Source organism: Equus caballus, chromosome 6 (assembly GCF_041296265.1).
Source record: "Equus caballus isolate H_3958 breed thoroughbred chromosome 6, TB-T2T, whole genome shotgun sequence".
Classification (NCBI taxonomy): domain Eukaryota; kingdom Metazoa; phylum Chordata; class Mammalia; order Perissodactyla; family Equidae; genus Equus; species Equus caballus.
Genome location: NC_091689.1, coordinates 35,156,282 through 35,176,529, shown reverse-complemented (window position 1 = coordinate 35,176,529; position 20,248 = coordinate 35,156,282).

Genomic DNA, 20,248 nt, shown 5'->3' with positions numbered 1-20,248 from the left:
CGGCAGGTGGTTCTGGTCTGTCCTGGAGGTGGTTCCGGGTTGTCTGCCGAGTGGTTCTGGCGTAGCTGGCAGGTGATTTTGGAGTTCCCAGCAGGTGGTTTAGGGGAGTGGATCAGGAGGTTCCGGCATACTCGGCAGGTTGTTCCGGCGTGTCCGGCACATGGCTCTGGCACGTCTGAGAGCTGGTTACCGCATGACCGGCAGGTGATCCCGGAGAGTCCTCCAAGTGGTTCTGGCATACCCCGCAGGTGTTTCTGGTGTGTCCGGCAGGTGGCTCTGGTGAGTCGAGCAGGTGGTTCCGGTGTGCTCGACAGGTGGTTCAGGCAGGTCTGGCAGGTGTTTGCAGTCTGTCCATGACGTGGTTCAGGCATGCCCGCAAGGTGATTCTGGAGTGTCAACAAGTGGTTTTGGCGTAGCCGGCATATGATTTTGGCCTGTGAGGCAGGTGGTTCCGGCATGGTCAGCAGGTGGTTCCGGCGAGCTCGGCATGTGCTTCCGTTCTCTGCTGCACATGGTTGTGGCATGTCTGAGAGATGGTTCCGGCATGCCCGGCAGGTGATTCCGGAGTCTCCGGCATGTGGTTCTGGCACCTCTGAGAGGTGGTTCCGCCATGCCCGGCAGGTGATTCCAGAATGTCTGCCGAGTGGTTCTGGCGTACCCTGCAGGTGACTTTGGCGTGCCCAGCAGGTGGTTCTGGGGAGTGGATAAGGTGGTTCCGGCATACTCGGCAGGTGGTATCGGCGTGTCCGGAATATGGTTCTGGCAAGTCTGAGAGGTGGTTCCGGCATGCCCGACAGGTTATTCTGGAGTGTCCGCCAAGTGGTGCTGTTGTACCCGGCAGGTGATTTTGGCGTTCCGGCACGTGTTTCTTGCGAGTCGAGCAGGTGGCTCAGGCATGCGCAACAGGTGATTCCAGTGTGTCCGGCACGTGGTTCTGGTGTGTCTGAGAGCTGCTTCTGTCATGTCCGGCAGATGATTCCAGAGTGTCCACCAAGTGGTTCTCGCATACCCGGCAGGTGATTTTGGCGTGTCAGGTAGGTGGTTCCGGCGATTCGAGGAGGTGGTTCCAGGGTGCTCGGCAGGTGGTTCAGGCGGGTGTGGCAGGTGGTTTCGGTCTGTTTGGGGTGTGGTTCCGGCATCTCAGGCACATGGTTCTGGCTCGTCTGAGAGTTGTTTCCGGTCGGCCTGACAGGAGTTTCCGGAGTGTCCGCCAAGTGGTTCTGGCGTAGCTGGAAGGTGATGTTGGCGTGACCGGCAGGTGGTTCCAGCAAGCCTGGCAGATGCTTCCGAACTATTCACCAACTTGTTGTGGCGTAGCCGGCAGGTGATTTTGTCGTGTCCAGCAGGTGGTTCTGGGGAGTGGATCAGGTGGTTCCGGCATACTTGGAAGGTGGTACCGGCGTGTCCGGAACATGGTTCTGGCAAGTCTGAGACGTGGTTCCGGCATGCGAGACAGGTGATTACGAAGTGTCCACCAAGTGGTTCTGGCGTAGCTCGCAGGTGATGTTGGCGTGACCGGCAGGTGGTTCCAGCAAGCCCGGCAGGTGATTACGAAGTGTTCACCAACTGTTTGCGGCAAAGCCGGCAGGTGATTTTGGCGTGTCTGGCAGGTGGTTCTGCCGAGTCAAGCAGGTGGTTCCAGCGTGCTCGGCAGGTGCTTCCGGTGTTATTGGCATGTGGTTCTGGCATGTATGAGAGGTGGTTCTGGCATGCCTGGCAGGTGATTCCGGAGTGTTCGCCAAATGGTTCTGGCGTAGCTGACAGGTGATTTTGTATGTCCGGCAGTGGTTCCGGTGCGTCGAGCCTGTGGTTCCGGCGAGTCGGGCAGATGGTTCCGGTATGTCCGGCAGGTGGTCTGGGGTGTCCGGCACGAGGTTCTGGCACGTCTGAGAGGTTGTGTCGGCATGCCCTTCACGTGATTCCGGCTTGTCCGCCAAGTGGTTCTGGTCTAGCGGGCAAGTGATTTTGGCATGTCCGGCAGGTGGCACAGGTGAGTCAAGCAGGTGGTTCCGGCATGTGTTTCCTGTCTTTCCGGTCTGTCCGGCAGATGGTTCCGGGCTGTCCGGCACGTGGTTCTGGCACTTCTGAGAGGTTCTGCTGGCCTGCCCTGCAGGTGATTCTGGAGTGTCCGCCAAGTGGTTCTGGCGTAGCCGGCATATGATTTTGTCCTGTCAGGCAGGTGGTTCCGGCATGTCCAGCTTGTGGTTCTTGGGAGTTGATCAGGTGATTCCGGCATACTCGGCAGGTGGTACCGGCGTTTCCGGAACATGGTTCCGGCAATTCTGAGAGGTGGTTCCGGCATGCCCGACAGGTGATTCCGGAGTGTTCGCCAAGTGGTTCTGGCGTAGCCGGCAGGTGATTTTGCATGTCCAGCGTTGGTTCCGGAGAGTCAAGCCAGTGGTTCCGGTGTGTCCAGCATGTGGTTCCGGTCTGTCCTAGAGGTGGTTGCGGAGTGTCTGACGAGTGATTCTGGCATAGCCAGCAGGTGATTTTGGTGTGTCCGGCAGGTGGGACCAGTGAGTCAAGCAGGTGGTTCCGGCGAGTGTTTCCCGTGGTTCCGGTCTGTCAGGGAGATGGTTCTGGCCTGTCCGGCACGTGCTTCTGGCACTTCTGAGAGGTTGTGCTGGCATGCCCGGCAGGTGATTCTGGAGTGTCCGCCAAGTGGTTCTGGCGTAGCCGGCAGGTGATTTTGGCATGTCCGGCAGGTGGTTCTGTGGATTGCATCAGGAACTTCAGGCATTCTCGGCAGGTGCTTCCGCCGTGTCCGGCATGTGGTTGTGGCACCTCTGAGAGGTGGTTCCAGCATGCCCGGCAGGTGATTCCGGAGTGTCCGCCAAGTGGTTCAGGCGTAGCTGGCATGTGATGTTGGCGTGACCGGCAGGGTGTTCCAGCAGCCTGGCAGGTGATTCCGAAGTGTTCACCAACTGGTTGTGTGGTAGCCGGCAGGTGATTTTCACGTGTCCTGCAGGTGGCTCTGGTTATTCCGGAGTGTCTGCCAAGTGGTTCTGGCGTAGCTGGCAGGTGATGTTGGCGTGACCGGCAGGTGGTTCCAGCAAGCCCGGCAGGTGATTCCGAAGTGTTCACCAACTGGTTGTGGCATAGCCGGCAGGTGATTTTGGCGTGTCAGGCAGGTGGCTGTGGCGAGTCGAGCAGGTGGTTCCGGCATGCCCGGCAGGTGACTCCGGAGTGTTCGGCAAATGGTTCTGGCGTAGCCGGCAGGTGATTTTGCATGTCCCTCGGTTGTTCCGGTGAGTCGAGCCGGTGGTTCCGGCGTGTCCGGCAGGTGGTTCCGGTCTGTCCGGCAGGTGGTTCTGGTGTTTACGGCACGAGGTTCTGGCACGTCTGAGAGGTTGTGTCGGCATTCCCTTGACGTGATTTAAGCTTGTCCGCCAAGTGGTTCTGGTGTGGCCGGCAGGTGATTTTGGCATGTCCGGCAGGTGGGACCGGTGAGTCAAGCAGGTGGTTCCTGCGAGTGTTTCCAGTGGTTCTGGTCTGTCAGGCAGGTGGTTCCGGTCTGTCCGGGAGATGGTTCCGGCCTGTCCGGCACGTGCTTCTGCCACTTCTGAGAGGTTGTGCTTGCATGCCCGGCAAGTGATTCCGGAGTGTCTGCCAAGTGGTTCTGGCGTAGCCGGCAGGTGATTTTGGCGTGTCCGGCTCTTGGTTCTGGCGAGTCAAGCAGGTGGTGCTGGCGTGTCCGGCAGGTGGTTCCGGTCTGTCCTGGAGGTGGTTCCGGAGTGTCTGCCGAATGGTTCTGGCATAGCCAGCAGGTGTTTCTCGTGTGTCTGGCAGGTGGCTCTGGTGAGTCGAGCAGGTGATTCCGGCGTGCTCGTCAGGTGCTTCCGGTGCCATTGACATGTGCTTCTGGCATGTCTGAGAGGTGGTTGCGGCATGCCCGGCAGGTGATTCCGGAGTGATCGCCAATTGGTTCTGGCATAGTCGGCCGGTGATTTTGCATGTCAGGCAGTGGTTCCGGCGAGTCGAGCCGGTGGATCCGGCGTGTCCGGCAGGTGGTTCCGATCTGTCCTGAAGGTGTTTCCGGAGTGTCTGCCGAGTGGTTCTGGCGTAGCCGGCATATGATTTTGGCCTGTCAGGCAGGTGGTTCCGGCATGTCCAGCATGTGGTTCTTGGGAGTGGATCAGGTGGTTCTGGCATACTCGGCAGGTGGTACCGGCGTGTCCGGAACATGGTTCTGGCAAGTCTGAGAGGTGGTTCCGGCATGCCCAACAGGTGATTCCGGAGTGTCCGGGATGTGGTTCAGGCACCTCTGAGAGGTGGTTCCAGCATGCCCGACAGGTGATTCCGGAGTGTCCGCCGAGTGGTTCTGGCGTACCTGGCAGGTGATTTTGGCGTGTCCGGCAGGTGTTTCTTGCGAGTCGAGCAGGTGGCTCAGGCATGCGCAGCAGGTGCTTCCAGCATGTCCGGCACGTGTTTCTGGTGTGTCTGAGAGCTGGTTCTGTCATGTCCGGCAGATGATTCCAGAGTGTCCACCAAGTGGTTCTCGCATACCCGGCAGGTGATTTTGGCGTGTCAGGTAGGTGGTTCCGGCGAGTCGAGGAGGTGGTTCCGGCATGCTCGGCAGGTGGTTCAGGCGGGTGTGGCAGGTGGTTTCGGTCTGTTCGGGGTGTGGTTCCGGCATCTCAGGCACATGGTTCTGGCTCGTCTGAGACTTGTTTCCGGTCGGCCTGACAGGAGTTTCCGGAGTGTCCGCCAAGTGGTTCTGGGGTAGCTGGAAGGTGATGTTGGCCTGACCGGCAGGTGGTTCCAGCAAGCCCGGCAGATGCTTCCGAACTGTTCACCAACTGGTTGTGGCGTAGCCGGCAGGTGATTTTGTCGTGGCCAGCAGGTGGTTCTGGGGAGTGGATCAGGTGGTTCCGGCATACTTGGCAGGTGGTACCGGCGTGTCCGGAACATGGTTCTGGCAAGTCTGAGACGTGGTTCCGGCATGCGAGACAGGTGATTCCGAAGTGTCCACCAAGTGGTTCTGGCATACCCGGCAGGTGATTTTGGTGTGTCAGGTAGTTGGTTCTGGCGAGTCGAGCAGGTGGTACTGGCGTGCTCGGCATGTCCTTCTGGTGTCATTGGCATGTGGTTCTGGCATGTATGAGAGGTGGTTCCGGCATGCCTGGCAGGTGATTCTGGAGTGTTCGTCAAGTGGTTCCGGTATACCCGGAAGGTGATTTTGGCGTGTCCGCCAGGTGGGACTTGTGAGTCAAGCAGGTGGTTCCTGCGAGTGTTTCCAGTGGTTCCGGTCTGTCTGGCAGGTGGTTCCGGTCTGTCTGGGAGATGGTTCCGGCCTGTCCGGCACGTGCTTCTGGCACTTCTGAGAGGTTGTGCTGGCATGCCCAGCAGGTGATTCTGGAGTGTCCGCCAAGTGGTTCTGGCGTAGCCAGCAGGTGATTTTGGCGTGTCCGGTAGGTAGTTCTGTGGAGTGGATCAGGAACTTCCGGCATTCTCGGCAGGTGCTTCCGGCGTCTCCGGCATGTGGTTGTGGCACCTCTGAGAGGTGGTTCCAGCATGCCCGGCAGGTGATTCCGCAGTGTCTGACAAGTGGTTGTGGCGTAGCCGGCTGGTGATTCTGGCGTGTCCGGCAGGTGGTTCTGGCGAGTCAAGCAGGTGGTCAGGGCGTGTCCGGCAGGTGGTTCCGGTCTGTCCTGGAGGTGGTTCCGGAGTGTCTGCCGAGTGGTTCTGGCGTAGCCGGCAGGTGATTTTGGCGTGTCCAGCAGGTGGTTCTGGGGAGTGGAGCAGGTGGTTCCGGCATACTCGGCAGGTGGTTCCGGCGTTTCCGGCACGTCTGAGCGGTGGTTCCGCCATGCCCGGCAGGTGATTCCGGAGTGTTCGCCAAGTGGTTCTGGCGTAGCTGGCAGGGGATGTTGGCGTGAACGGCAGGTGGTTCCAGCGAGCCCGGCAGGTGATTCCCGAGTGTCTGCCGAGTGGTTCTGGCGTAGCCGGCAGTTGATTTTGGCGTGTCCAGTAGGTGGTTCTGGGGAGTGGATCAGCTGGTTCCGGCATACTCGGCAGGTGGTACCGGCGTGTCCAGAACATGGTTCTGGCAAGTCTGAGAGGTGGTTCCGGCATGCCCGACAGGTGATTCCGGAGTGTCCGCCACGTGATTCTGGCGTAGCCGGCAGGTGATTTTCCATGTCCGGCGGATGTTCCGGAGCGTCGAACCGGCGGTTCCGGCGTGTCAATCAGGTGGTTCCGGTCTTTCCGTCAGGTGGTCTTGGGTGTCCGGCACGAGGTTGTGGCACGTCTGACAGCTTGTGTCTGCATGCCCTTCATGGGATTCCGGCTTGTCCACAAAGTGGTTTAGGCGTAGCCGGCATATGATTTTGGCCTGTGAGGCAGGTGGTTCCGGCATGTCCAGCAGACGGTTCCGGCGAGCTCGGCAGGTGCTTCCGGTCTCTCCGGCACGTGGTTGTGGCACGTCTGAGAGATTGTTCCGGCATGCCCGGCAGGTGATTCCGGAGTGTCCGGCATTGGTTCTGGCACCTCTGAGAGGTGGTTCCCGCATGCCCGGCAGGTGATTCCGAAGTGTTCATCAAATGGTTGTGGCGTAGCCGGCAGGTGGTTCTAGCGTGCTCGGCAGGTGCTTCCGGTGTCATTGGCATGTGGTTCCGGCATGTCTGAGAGGTGGTTCCGCCATGCCCGGCAGGTGATTCCGGAGTGTTCGCCAAGTGGTTCTGGCGTAGCCGTCAGGTGATTTTGCATGTCCGGCAATGGTTCCGGCGAGTCGAGCCGGTGGTTGTGGCGTGTCCGGCAGGTGGTTCCGGTCTGTCCGGCAGGTGGTTCTGGGGTGTCCGGCACGAGGTTCTGGCACATCTGAGAGGTTGTGTCGGCATGCACTTTACGTGATTCCGGCTTGTCCGCCAAGTGGTTCTGGTGTAGCGGGCAGGTGATTTTGGCGTCTCCGGCAGGTGGGACCGGAGAGTCAAGCAGGTTGTTCCGGCGAGTGTTTCCTGTTTCCGGTCTGTCCGGGAGATGGTTCCGACCTGTCCGGCACGTGCTTCTGGCACTTCTGAGAGTTGGTTCCGGCATGCCCGGCAGGTGATCCCGGAGAGTCCTCCAAGTGGTTCTGGCGTACCCCGCAGGTGTTTCTGGTGTGTCCGGCAGGTGGCTCTGGTGAGTCGAGCAGGTGGTTCCGGCAGGTCCGGCAGGTGTTTGCCGTCTGTCCATGACGTGGTTCCGGCATGCCCGCAAGGTGATTCTGGAGTGTCCACCAAGTGGTTTTGGCGTAGCCAGCATATGATTTTGGCCTGTGAGGCAGGTGGTTCCGGCATGTCCAGCAGGTGGTTCCGGCGAGCTCGGCAGGTGCTTCCGGTCTCTCCGGCACATGGTTGTGGCACGTCTGAGAGATGGTTCCGGCATGCCCGGCAGGTGATTCCGGAGTCTCCGGCATATGGTTCTGGCACCTCTGAGAGGTGGTTCCGGAATGCCTGGCATGTGATTCCAGAGTGTCTGCCGAGTGGTTCTGCTGTAGCCGGCGGTTGATTTTGGCGTGTCCAGTAGGTGGTTCTGGGGAGTGGATCAGCTGGTTCCGGCATACTCGGCATGTGGTACCGGCGTGTCCAGAACATGGTTCTGGCAAGTCAGAGAGGTGGTTCCGGCATGCCCGACAGGTGATTCCGGAGTGTCCACCAAGTGTTTCTGGCGTACCCAGCAGGTGATTTTGTCATGTCCGACAGGTGTTTCTTGCGAGTCGAGCAGGTGGCTCAGGCATGCTCAGCTGGTGCTTCCGTCGTCTCTGGCACGTGGTTCTGGTGTGTCTGAGAGCTGGTTCTGGCATGTCCGGGAGATGATTCCGGAGTGTCCACCAAGTGGTTCTGGTATACCCGGCAGGTGATTTTGGCGTGTCAGCAAGGTGGTTCCGGCTAGTGGAGCAGGTGGATCAGGCGTGCTCGCCACGGGGTTCAGGCGGGTCTGGCAGCTGGTTTCAGTCTGTTCGGGGTGTGGTTCCGGGGTCTCAGGCACATGGTTCTGGCACGTCTGATAGGTGGTTCCGGCCGGCCCCACAGGTGTTTCTGGAGTGTCCGCCAAGTGGTTCTGGCGTCGCTGGCAGGTGATGTTGGCGTTACCGGCAGGTGGATGAAGCCAGCCCGGCAGGTGATTCCGAAGTGTTGACCAAATGGTTGTGGCGTAGCCGGCAGGTGATTATGGCGTGCCCAGCAGGTGGTTCCGGCGAGCTCGGCAGGTGGTACCGGCGTGTCCGGAACATGGTTCTGGCACGTCTGAGAGATGGTTCCGGCATGCCCGGTAGGTGGTTCCGGAGTGTCCGGCAGGTGGTTCCAGCCAGCCCGGAAGGTGATTCCGAAGTGTTCACCAAATGGTTGTGGCGTAGCCGGCAGGTGATTTTGGCGTGTCCAGGAGGTGGTTTTGGCAAGTCGAGCAGGTGGTTCTCGCGTGCTCGGCAGGTGCTTCCGGTGTCATTGGCATGTGGTTCTGGCATGTCTGAGAGGTGGTTCTGCCATGCCCGGCAGGTGATTCCGGACTGTCCAACAAGTGGTTGTGGCATAGCCGGCTGGTGATTCTGGCGTGTCCGGCAGTTGGTTCTGGCGAGTCAAGCAGGTGGTCCCGGCGTGTGCGGCAGGTGGTTCCGGTCTGTCCTGGAGGTGGTTCCAGAGTGTCTGCCGAGTGGTTGTGGCGTAGCCGGCAGGTGATTTTGGCGTGTCCAGCAGGTGGTTCTGGGGAGTGGAGCAGGTAGTTCCGGCATACTCGGCAGGTGGTTCTGGCGTGTCCGGCACATGATTCTGGCACGTCTGACAGGAGGTTCCGGCATGCCCGACAGGTGATCCTGGAGAGTCCTCCAAGTGGTTCTGGCGTACCCCGCAGGTGTTTCTGGTGTGTCCGGCAGGTGACTCTGGTGAGTTGAGCAGGTGGTTCTGGCGTGCTCGGCATGTGGTTCCGGCAGGTCCGGCAGGTGTTTGCCGTCTGTCCATGACGTGGTTCCGGCATGCCCGCAAGGTGATTCTGGAGTGTCCGCCAAGCGGTTTTGGCGTAGCCGGCATATGATTTTGGCCTATGAGGCAGGTGGTTCCGGCGAGCTCGGCAGGTGATTCCAGAGTCTCTGGCATGTGGTTCTGGCCCCTCTGAGAGGTGGTTCCTCCATTGCCTGCAGGTGATTCCTGAGTCTCCGGCATGTGTTTCTGTCACCTCTGAGAGGTGGTTCCTGCATGCCCGGCAGGTGGTTGCGGAGTGTCTGCCGAGTGGTTCTGGCGTAGCTGGCAGGTGATTCTGGCGTGTCCAGCAGGTGGTTCTGGGGAGTGGATCAGGTGGTTCAGGCATACTCGGCAGGTGGTACCGGCGTGTTCGGAACATGTTTCTGGCAAGTCTGAGAGGTGGTTCCGGCATGCCCGGCAGGTGATTCCGGAGTGTTCGCCAAGTGGTTCTGGCGTAGCCGGCAGGTGATTTTGCATGTCCGGCGGTGGTTCCGGCGAGTCGAGCAGGTCGTTCCGGCGTTTCCGGCAGGTGGTTCAGGCGTGTCCGGCACGAGGTTCTGACACGTCAGAGAGCTGGTTCCGGCATGCCCGACAGGTGATTCCGGAGTGTCCGCCACGTGGTTGTGGCGTTCCCGGCAGGTGATTTTGGCATTTCTGGCAGGTGTTTCTTGCAAGTCGAGCATGTGGCTCAGGCATGCTCAGCAGGTGCTTCCGGCCTGTCTGGCACGTGCTTCTGGCACTTCTGAGAGGTTGTGCTGGCCTGCCCTGCAGGTGATTCTAGAGTGTCTGCCAAGTGGTTCTGGCATAGCTGGCAGGTGATTTTGGCGTGTCCGGCAGCTGGTACTGGGGATTGGATCAGGAACTTCCAGCATTCTCGGCAGGTGCTTCCGCCGTCTCCGGCATGTGGTTGTGGCACCTCTGAGAGGTGGTTCCAGCATGCCCGGCAGGTGATTCCGGAGTGTCCGGCATGTGGTTCTGGTGTAGCGGGCAGGTGATTTTGGCGTCTCCTGCAGGTGGGACCGGTGAGTCAAGCAGGTGGTTCCGGCGAGTGTTTCCTGTGTTTCCGGTCTGTCCGGGAGATGGTTCCGGCCTGTCCGGCACGTGCTTCTGGCCCTTTTGAGAGGTTGTGCTGGCATGCCCGGCAGGTGATTCTGGAGTGTCCGCCAAGTGGTTCTGGCGTAGCCAGCAGGTGATTTTGGCATGTCTGGCTGGTGGTTCTGGGGAGTGGATCAGGAACTTCCGGCATTCTCAGCAGGTGCTTCCGGCGTCTCCGGCATGTGGTTGTGGCACCTCTGAGAGGTGGTTCCAGCATGCTCGGGAGGTGATTCCGCAGTGTCTGACAAGTGGTTGTGGTGTAGCCGGCTGGTGATTCTGGCGTGTCCGGCAGGTGGTTCTGGCGAGTCAAGCAGGTGGTCAGGGCGTGTCCGGCAGGTGGTTCCGGTCTGTCCTGGAGGTGGTTGCGGAGTGTCTGCCGAGTGGTTCTGGCGTAGCCGGCAGGTGATTTTGGCGTGTCCAGCAGGTGGTTCTGGGGAGTGGAGCAGGTGGTTCCGGCATACTCGGCAGGTGGTTCCGGCGTTTCCGGCACGTCTGAGCGGTGGTTCCGCCATGCCCGGCAGGTGATTCCGGAGTGTTCGCCAAGTGGTTCTGGCGTAGCTGGCAGGGGATGTTGGCGTGAACGGCAGGTGGTTCCAGCGAGCCCGGCAGGTGATTCCCGAGTGTCTGCCGAGTGGTTCTGGCGTAGCCGGCAGTTGATTTTGGCGTGTCCAGTAGGTGGTTCTGGGGAGTGGATCAGCTGGTTCCGGCATACTCGGCAGGTGGTACCGGCGTGTCCAGAACATGGTTCTGGCAAGTCTGAGAGGTGGTTCCGGCATGCCCGACAGGTGATTCCGGAGTGTCCGCCACGTGATTCTGGCGTAGCCGGCAGGTGATTTTCCATGTCCGGCGGATGTTCCGGAGCGTCGAACCGGCGGTTCCGGCGTGTCAATCAGGTGGTTCCGGTCTTTCCGTCAGGTGGTCTTGGGTGTCCGGCACGAGGTTGTGGCACGTCTGACAGCTTGTGTCTGCATGCCCTTCATGGGATTCCGGCTTGTCCACAAAGTGGTTTAGGCGTAGCCGGCATATGATTTTGGCCTGTGAGGCAGGTGGTTCCGGCATGTCCAGCAGACGGTTCCGGCGAGCTCGGCAGGTGCTTCCGGTCTCTCCGGCACGTGGTTGTGGCACGTCTGAGAGATTGTTCCGGCATGCCCGGCAGGTGATTCCGGAGTGTCCGGCATTGGTTCTGGCACCTCTGAGAGGTGGTTCCCGCATGCCCGGCAGGTGATTCCGAAGTGTTCATCAAATGGTTGTGGCGTAGCCGGCAGGTGGTTCTAGCGTGCTCGGCAGGTGCTTCCGGTGTCATTGGCATGTGGTTCCGGCATGTCTGAGAGGTGGTTCCGCCATGCCCGGCAGGTGATTCCGGAGTGTTCGCCAAGTGGTTCTGGCGTAGCCGTCAGGTGATTTTGCATGTCCGGCAATGGTTCCGGCGAGTCGAGCCGGTGGTTGTGGCGTGTCCGGCAGGTGGTTCCGGTCTGTCCGGCAGGTGGTTCTGGGGTGTCCGGCACGAGGTTCTGGCACATCTGAGAGGTTGTGTCGGCATGCACTTTACGTGATTCCGGCTTGTCCGCCAAGTGGTTCTGGTGTAGCGGGCAGGTGATTTTGGCGTCTCCGGCAGGTGGGACCGGAGAGTCAAGCAGGTTGTTCCGGCGAGTGTTTCCTGTTTCCGGTCTGTCCGGGAGATGGTTCCGACCTGTCCGGCACGTGCTTCTGGCACTTCTGAGAGTTGGTTCCGGCATGCCCGGCAGGTGATCCCGGAGAGTCCTCCAAGTGGTTCTGGCGTACCCCGCAGGTGTTTCTGGTGTGTCCGGCAGGTGGCTCTGGTGAGTCGAGCAGGTGGTTCCGGCAGGTCCGGCAGGTGTTTGCCGTCTGTCCATGACGTGGTTCCGGCATGCCCGCAAGGTGATTCTGGAGTGTCCACCAAGTGGTTTTGGCGTAGCCAGCATATGATTTTGGCCTGTGAGGCAGGTGGTTCCGGCATGTCCAGCAGGTGGTTCCGGCGAGCTCGGCAGGTGCTTCCGGTCTCTCCGGCACATGGTTGTGGCACGTCTGAGAGATGGTTCCGGCATGCCCGGCAGGTGATTCCGGAGTCTCCGGCATATGGTTCTGGCACCTCTGAGAGGTGGTTCCGGAATGCCTGGCATGTGATTCCAGAGTGTCTGCCGAGTGGTTCTGCTGTAGCCGGCGGTTGATTTTGGCGTGTCCAGTAGGTGGTTCTGGGGAGTGGATCAGCTGGTTCCGGCATACTCGGCATGTGGTACCGGCGTGTCCAGAACATGGTTCTGGCAAGTCAGAGAGGTGGTTCCGGCATGCCCGACAGGTGATTCCGGAGTGTCCACCAAGTGTTTCTGGCGTACCCAGCAGGTGATTTTGTCATGTCCGACAGGTGTTTCTTGCGAGTCGAGCAGGTGGCTCAGGCATGCTCAGCTGGTGCTTCCGTCGTCTCTGGCACGTGGTTCTGGTGTGTCTGAGAGCTGGTTCTGGCATGTCCGGGAGATGATTCCGGAGTGTCCACCAAGTGGTTCTGGTATACCCGGCAGGTGATTTTGGCGTGTCAGCAAGGTGGTTCCGGCTAGTGGAGCAGGTGGATCAGGCGTGCTCGCCACGGGGTTCAGGCGGGTCTGGCAGCTGGTTTCAGTCTGTTCGGGGTGTGGTTCCGGGGTCTCAGGCACATGGTTCTGGCACGTCTGATAGGTGGTTCCGGCCGGCCCCACAGGTGTTTCTGGAGTGTCCGCCAAGTGGTTCTGGCGTCGCTGGCAGGTGATGTTGGCGTTACCGGCAGGTGGATGAAGCCAGCCCGGCAGGTGATTCCGAAGTGTTGACCAAATGGTTGTGGCGTAGCCGGCAGGTGATTATGGCGTGCCCAGCAGGTGGTTCCGGCGAGCTCGGCAGGTGGTACCGGCGTGTCCGGAACATGGTTCTGGCACGTCTGAGAGATGGTTCCGGCATGCCCGGTAGGTGGTTCCGGAGTGTCCGGCAGGTGGTTCCAGCCAGCCCGGAAGGTGATTCCGAAGTGTTCACCAAATGGTTGTGGCGTAGCCGGCAGGTGATTTTGGCGTGTCCAGGAGGTGGTTTTGGCAAGTCGAGCAGGTGGTTCTCGCGTGCTCGGCAGGTGCTTCCGGTGTCATTGGCATGTGGTTCTGGCATGTCTGAGAGGTGGTTCTGCCATGCCCGGCAGGTGATTCCGGACTGTTCAACAAGTGGTTGTGGCATAGCCGGCTGGTGATTCTGGCGTGTCCGGCAGTTGGTTCTGGCGAGTCAAGCAGGTGGTCCCGGCGTGTGCGGCAGGTGGTTCCGGTCTGTCCTGGAGGTGGTTCCAGAGTGTCTGCCGAGTGGTTGTGGCGTAGCCGGCAGGTGATTTTGGCGTGTCCAGCAGGTGGTTCTGGGGAGTGGAGCAGGTAGTTCCGGCATACTCGGCAGGTGGTTCTGGCGTGTCCGGCACATGATTCTGGCACGTCTGACAGGAGGTTCCGGCATGCCCGACAGGTGATCCTGGAGAGTCCTCCAAGTGGTTCTGGCGTACCCCGCAGGTGTTTCTGGTGTGTCCGGCAGGTGACTCTGGTGAGTTGAGCAGGTGGTTCTGGCGTGCTCGGCATGTGGTTCCGGCAGGTCCGGCAGGTGTTTGCCGTCTGTCCATGACGTGGTTCCGGCATGCCCGCAAGGTGATTCTGGAGTGTCCGCCAAGCGGTTTTGGCGTAGCCGGCATATGATTTTGGCCTATGAGGCAGGTGGTTCCGGCGAGCTCGGCAGGTGATTCCAGAGTCTCTGGCATGTGGTTCTGGCCCCTCTGAGAGGTGGTTCCTCCATTGCCTGCAGGTGATTCCTGAGTCTCCGGCATGTGTTTCTGTCACCTCTGAGAGGTGGTTCCTGCATGCCCGGCAGGTGGTTGCGGAGTGTCTGCCGAGTGGTTCTGGCGTAGCTGGCAGGTGATTCTGGCGTGTCCAGCAGGTGGTTCTGGGGAGTGGATCAGGTGGTTCAGGCATACTCGGCAGGTGGTACCGGCGTGTTCGGAACATGTTTCTGGCAAGTCTGAGAGGTGGTTCCGGCATGCCCGGCAGGTGATTCCGGAGTGTTCGCCAAGTGGTTCTGGCGTAGCCGGCAGGTGATTTTGCATGTCCGGCGGTGGTTCCGGCGAGTCAAGCAGGTCGTTCCGGCGTTTCTGGCAGGTGGTTCAGGCGTGTCCGGCACGAGGTTCTGACACGTCAGAGAGCTGGTTCCGGCATGCCCGACAGGTGATTCCGGAGTGTCCGCCACGTGGTTGTGGCGTTCCCGGCAGGTGATTTTGGCATTTCTGGCAGGTGTTTCTTGCAAGTCGAGCATGTGGCTCAGGCATGCTCAGCAGGTGCTTCCGGCCTGTCTGGCACGTGCTTCTGGCACTTCTGAGAGGTTGTGCTGGCCTGCCCTGCAGGTGATTCTAGAGTGTCTGCCAAGTGGTTCTGGCATAGCTGGCAGGTGATTTTGGCGTGTCCGGCAGCTGGTACTGGGGATTGGATCAGGAACTTCCAGCATTCTCGGCAGGTGCTTCCGCCGTCTCCGGCATGTGGTTGTGGCACCTCTGAGAGGTGGTTCCAGCATGCCCGGCAGGTGATTCCGGAGTGTCCGGCATGTGGTTCTGGTGTAGCGGGCAGGTGATTTTGGCGTCTCCTGCAGGTGGGACCGGTGAGTCAAGCAGGTGGTTCCGGCGAGTGTTTCCTGTGTTTCCGGTCTGTCCGGGAGATGGTTCCGGCCTGTCCGGCACGTGCTTCTGGCCCTTTTGAGAGGTTGTGCTGGCATGCCCGGCAGGTGATTCTGGAGTGTCCGCCAAGTGGTTCTGGCGTAGCCAGCAGGTGATTTTGGCATGTCTGGCTGGTGGTTCTGGGGAGTGGATCAGGAACTTCCGGCATTCTCAGCAGGTGCTTCCGGCGTCTCCGGCATGTGGTTGTGGCACCTCTGAGAGGTGGTTCCAGCATGCTCGGGAGGTGATTCCGCAGTGTCTGACAAGTGGTTGTGGTGTAGCCGGCTGGTGATTCTGGCGTGTCCGGCAGGTGGTTCTGGCGAGTCAAGCAGGTGGTCAGGGCGTGTCCGGCAGGTGGTTCCGGTCTGTCCTGGAGGTGGTTGCGGAGTGTCTGCCGAGTGGTTCTGGCGTAGCCGGCAGGTGATTTTGGCGTGTCCAGTAGGTGGTTCTGGGGAGTGGATCAGCTGGTTCCGGCATACTCGGCAGGTGGTACCGGCGTGTCCAGAACATGGTTCTGGCAAGTCTGAGAGGTGGTTCCGGCATGCCCGACAGGTGATTCCGGAGTGTCCGCCACGTGATTCTGGCGTAGCCGGCAGGTGATTTTCCATGTCCGGCGGATGTTCCGGAGCGTCGAACCGGCGGTTCCGGCGTGTCAATCAGGTGGTTCCGGTCTTTCCGTCAGGTGGTCTTGGGTGTCCGGCACGAGGTTGTGGCACGTCTGACAGCTTGTGTCTGCATGCCCTTCATGGGATTCCGGCTTGTCCACAAAGCGGTTTAGGCGTAGCCGGCATATGATTTTGGCCTGTGAGGCAGGTGGTTCCGGCATGTCCAGCAGACGGTTCCGGCGAGCTCGGCAGGTGCTTCCGGTCTCTCCGGCACGTGGTTGTGGCACGTCTGAGAGATTGTTCCGGCATGCCCGGCAGGTGATTCCGGAGTGTCCGGCATTGGTTCTGGCACCTCTGAGAGGTGGTTCCCACATGCCCTGCAGGTGATTCCGGAGTGTCTTCCGAGTGGTTCTGGCGTATCCGGCAGGTGATTTTGGCGTCTGCAGCAGGTGTTTCCGGGGAGTGGAGCAGGTGGTTCCGCCATACTCAGCAGGTGGTACCGGCATATCCGGAACATGGTTCTGGCACCTCTGTGAGGTGGTTCCGCCATGCCCGGCAGGTGATTCCGGAGTCTCCGGCATATGGTTCTGGCACCTCTGAGAGGTGGTTCCGGAATGCCTGGCATGTGATTCCGGAGTTTCTGCCAAGTGGTTCTGGCGTAGCCGGCAGGTGATTCTGGCGTGTCCAGCAGGTGGTTCTTGGGAGTGGATCAGGTGGTTCCGGCATACTCGGCAGGTGGTACCGGCGTGTCCTGAACATGGTTCTGGCAAGTCTGATAGGTGGTTCCGGCATGCCCAGCAGGTGATTCCGGAGTGTCCGCCAAGTGTTTCTGGTGTACCCGGCAGGTGATTTTGTCATGTCCGACAGGTGTTTCTTGCGAGTCGAGCAGGTGGCTCAGGCATGCTCAGCTAGTGCTTCCGGCGTCTCTGGCACGTGGTTCTGGTGTGTCTGAGAGCTGGTTCTGGCATGTCCGGCACATGATTCCGGAGTGTCCACCAAGTGGTTCTGGTATACCCGGCAGGTGATTTTGGCGTGTCAGGAAGGTGGTCCCGGCTAGTGGAGCAGGTGGATCAGGCGTTTTCGGCAGGAGGTTCAGGCGGGTCTGGTAGGTGGTTTCGGTCTGTTTGGGGTGTGGATCCGGCATCTCAGGCACATGGTTCTGGCTCGTCTGAGAGGTGGTTCCGGCATGCCCGGCAGGTGCTTCCCGAGTGTCTGCCGAGTGGTTCTGGCGTAGCCGGCAGGTGATTCTGGCGTGTCCAGCAGGTGGTTCTGGGGTGTGGATCAGGTGGTTCCGGCATACTCGGCAGGTGGTACCGGCGTGTCTGGAACATGGTTCTGGCAAGCCTGATAGGTGGTTCCGGCATGCCCGGCAGCTGATTCGGGAGTGTTCGCCAAGTGGTTCTGGCGTAGCCGGCGGGTGATTTTGAATGTCCGGCGGTGGTTCCTGTGAGTCAACCCGGTGGTTCCGGCGTGTCCGGCAGGTGCTTCCCGTCTGTCCTGCAGGTGCTTCTGGTGTGTCCGGCACGAGGTTCTGGCACGTCTGAGAGGTGGTTCCGGCATGCCGACAGGTGATTCCGGAGTGTCCACCACGTGGTTCTGGCGTACCCGGCAGGTGATTTTGGCGTGTCTGGCAGGTGTTTCTTGCAAGTTGAGCATGTGGCTCAGGCATGCTCAGCAGGGGCTTCCGGCGTGTCCGGCACATGTTTCTGGTGTGTCTGAGAGCTGGTTCTGGCATGTCCGGCAGATGATTCCGGAGTGTCCACCAAGTGGTTCTGGCATACCCTGCAGGTGATTTTGGCGTGTGAGGTAGGTGGTTCCGGCGAGTCGAGTAGGTGTTTCCGGCGTGCTCTTCAGGTGGTTCAGGCGGGCCTGGCAGGTGGTTTCGGTGTGTTCGGGGTGTGGTTCCGGCATCTCAGGCACATGGTTCTGGCACGTCTGAGAGGTGGTTCCGGCCGGCCCGACAGGTGTTTCCATGGTGTCCGCCAAGTGGTTCTGACATAGCTGGCAGGTGATGTTGGCGTGACCGGCAGGTGGTTCCAGCCATCCCGGCAGGTGATTCCGAAGTGTTGACCAAATGGTTGTGGCGTAGCCGGCAGGTGATTTTGGCGTGTCCAGCAGGTGGTTTTGGTGAGTCGAGCATGTGGTTCTGGCGTGCTCGGCAGGTGCTTCCGGTGTCATTCGCATGCTGTTCCGGCATGTCTGAGAGGTGGTTCTGCCATGCCCGGCAGGTGATTCCGGAGTGTTCGCCAAGTGGTTCTGGCATAGCCGGCAGGTGATTTTGCATGTCCGGCAATGGTTCTGGCGAGTCGAGCCGGTGGTTCCGGCATGTCCGGCAGGTGGTTCCGGTCTGTCCAGCAGGTGGTTCTGGGGTGTCCGGCACGAGGTTCTGGCACGTCTGAGAGGTTGTGTTGGCATGCACTTCACGTGATTCCGGCTTGTCCGCCAAGTGGTTCTGGTGTAGCAGGCTGGTGATTTTGGAGTCTCCGGCAGGTGGGACCGGTGAGTCAAGCAGGTGGTTCCGGCGAGTGTTTCCTGTGTTTGCGGTCTGTCCGGGAGATGGTTCTGGCCTGTGCGGCACGTGCTTCAGGCACTTCTGAGAGGTTGTGCTGGCATGCCCGGCAGGTGATTCTGGAGTGTCCGCCAAGTGGTTCTGGCATAGCCGGCAGGTGATTTTGCATGTCCGGCGGTGGTTCCGGCGAGTCGAGCTGGTGGTTCCAGCGTGTCCGAGAGGTGGTTCCGGTGTGTCTGGCAGGTGGTTCTGTGGAGTGGATCATGAACTTCCGGCATTCTCGGCAGGTGCTTCCGCCGTCTCCGGCATGTGGTTGTGGCACCTCTGAGAGGTGGTTCCAGCATGCCCGGCAGGTGATTCCGGAGTGTCCGACAAGTGGTTGTGGCGTAGCCAGCTGGTGATTTTGGTGTGTCCGGCAGGTGGTTCTGGAGAGTCAAGCAGGTGGTCCCGGCGTGTGCGGCAGGTGGTTCCGGTCTATCCCGGAGATGTTCCGGATTGTCTGCCGAGTGGTTCTGGCATAGCCGGCTGGTGTTTTTGGCATGTCCGGCAGGTGGTTCTGGAGAGTCAAGCCGGTGGTCCCGGCGTGTCTGGTAGGTGGTCTGCTATGTCCTGGAGGTGGTTGCGGAGTGCTCTGCAGGTCCTTCCGGTATCATTGGCATGTGGTTCTGGCATGTCTGAGAGGTGCTTCTGGCATGCCCGACAGGTGATTCCGGAGTGTCCGCCAAGTGGTTCTGGCGGCACTGACAGGTGATGTGGGCGTGACCGGCAGGTGGTTCCAGCCAGCCCGGCAGGTGATTCCGAAGTGTTCAACTGGTTGTGACGTAGCCGGCAAGTGATTTTGGCGTGTCTGGCAGTTGGGACCAGTGAGTCAAGCAGGTTGTTCCGGCGAGTGTTTCCTGTGGTTCTGGTCTGTCAGCGAGATGGTTCCGGCCTGGCCGGCACGTGCTTCTGGCACTTCTGAGAGGTTGTGCTTGCCTGCCCTGCAGGTGATTCTGGAGTGTCCGCCAAGTGGTTCTGGCGTAGGCGGCAGGTGATTTTGGCGTGTCCGGCAGGTGGTTCTGTGGAGTGCATCAGGAACTTCCGGCATTCTCGGCAGGTGTTTCCGCCGTCTCCGGCATGTGGTTGTGGCACCTCTGAGAGGTGGTTCCAGCATGCCCGGCAGGTGATTCCGAAGTGTTCAACTGGTTGTGGCGTAGCCAGCATTTGATTTTGGCATGTCCGGCAGGTGGTTCTGGGGAGTCGTGCAGGTGGTTCCGGCATACCCGGCAAGTGATTCCAGAGTGTTCGCCAAATGGTTCTGGTGTAGCCGGCAGGTGATTTTGCATGTCCCGCGGTGGTTCCGGGGAGTCGAGCCAGTGCTTCCAGCGTGTCCGGCACGTGATTCTGGTGTGTCTGAGAGCTGGTTCTGGCATTTCCAGCAGATGATTCCAGAGTCTCCACCAAGTTGTTCTGGCATACCCGGCAGGTGATTTTGGCGTGTCAGGTAGGTGGTTCTGGCGAGTCGAACAGGTGGTTCCGGCGTGCTCGGCAGGTCCTTCCAGTGTCATTGGCATGTGGTTCTGGCATGTCTGAGAGGTGGTTGCGGCATGCCCGGCAGGTGATTCCGGAGTGATCGCCAAGTGGTTCTGGCGTAGCCGGCAGGTGATTTTGCATGTCCGGCGGTGGTTCCGGTGAGTCGAGCCGGTGGTTCCGGCGTGTCCGGCAGGTGGTTCCGGTGTGTCCCGCAGCTGGTTCTGGGGTGTCCAGCACGAGGTTCTGGCACGTCTGAGAAGTTGTGTCGGCATGCACTTCACGTGATTCCGGCTTGTCCGCCAAGAGGTTCTGGTGTAGCGGGCAGGTAATTTTGGCGTATCCGGCAGGTGGGACGGGTGAGTCAAGCAGGTTGCACCGGCGAGTGTTTCCTGTGGTTCCGGTCTGTCCGGGAGATGGTTCCGGCCTGTCCGGCACGTGCTTCTGGCACTTCTGAGAGGTTGTGCTGGCATGCCCGGCAGGTGATTCTGGAGTGTCCGCCAAGTGGTCCTGGCGTAGCCGGCACGTGATTTTGGCGTGTCCGGCAGGCGGGTCTGTGGAGTGGAGCAGGTGGTTCTGGCATAGTCGGCAGGTGGTACCGGCGTGTCCTGAACATGTTTCTGGCAAGTCTGAGAGGTGGTTCCGGCATGCCCGACAGGTTATTCCGGAGTGTCCGGGATGTGGTTCTGGCACCTCTGAGAGGTGGTTCCTGCATGCCCGGCAGGTGATTCTGGAGTGTCTGACAAGTTGTTGTGGCGTAGCCGCCTGGTGATTTTGGTGTTTCCGGCAGGTGGTTCTGGCGAATCAAGCAGGTGGTCCCGGCGTGTCCGTCAGGTGGTTCCGGTCTGTCCTGGAGGTGGTTCAGGAGTGTCTGCCGAGTGGTTCT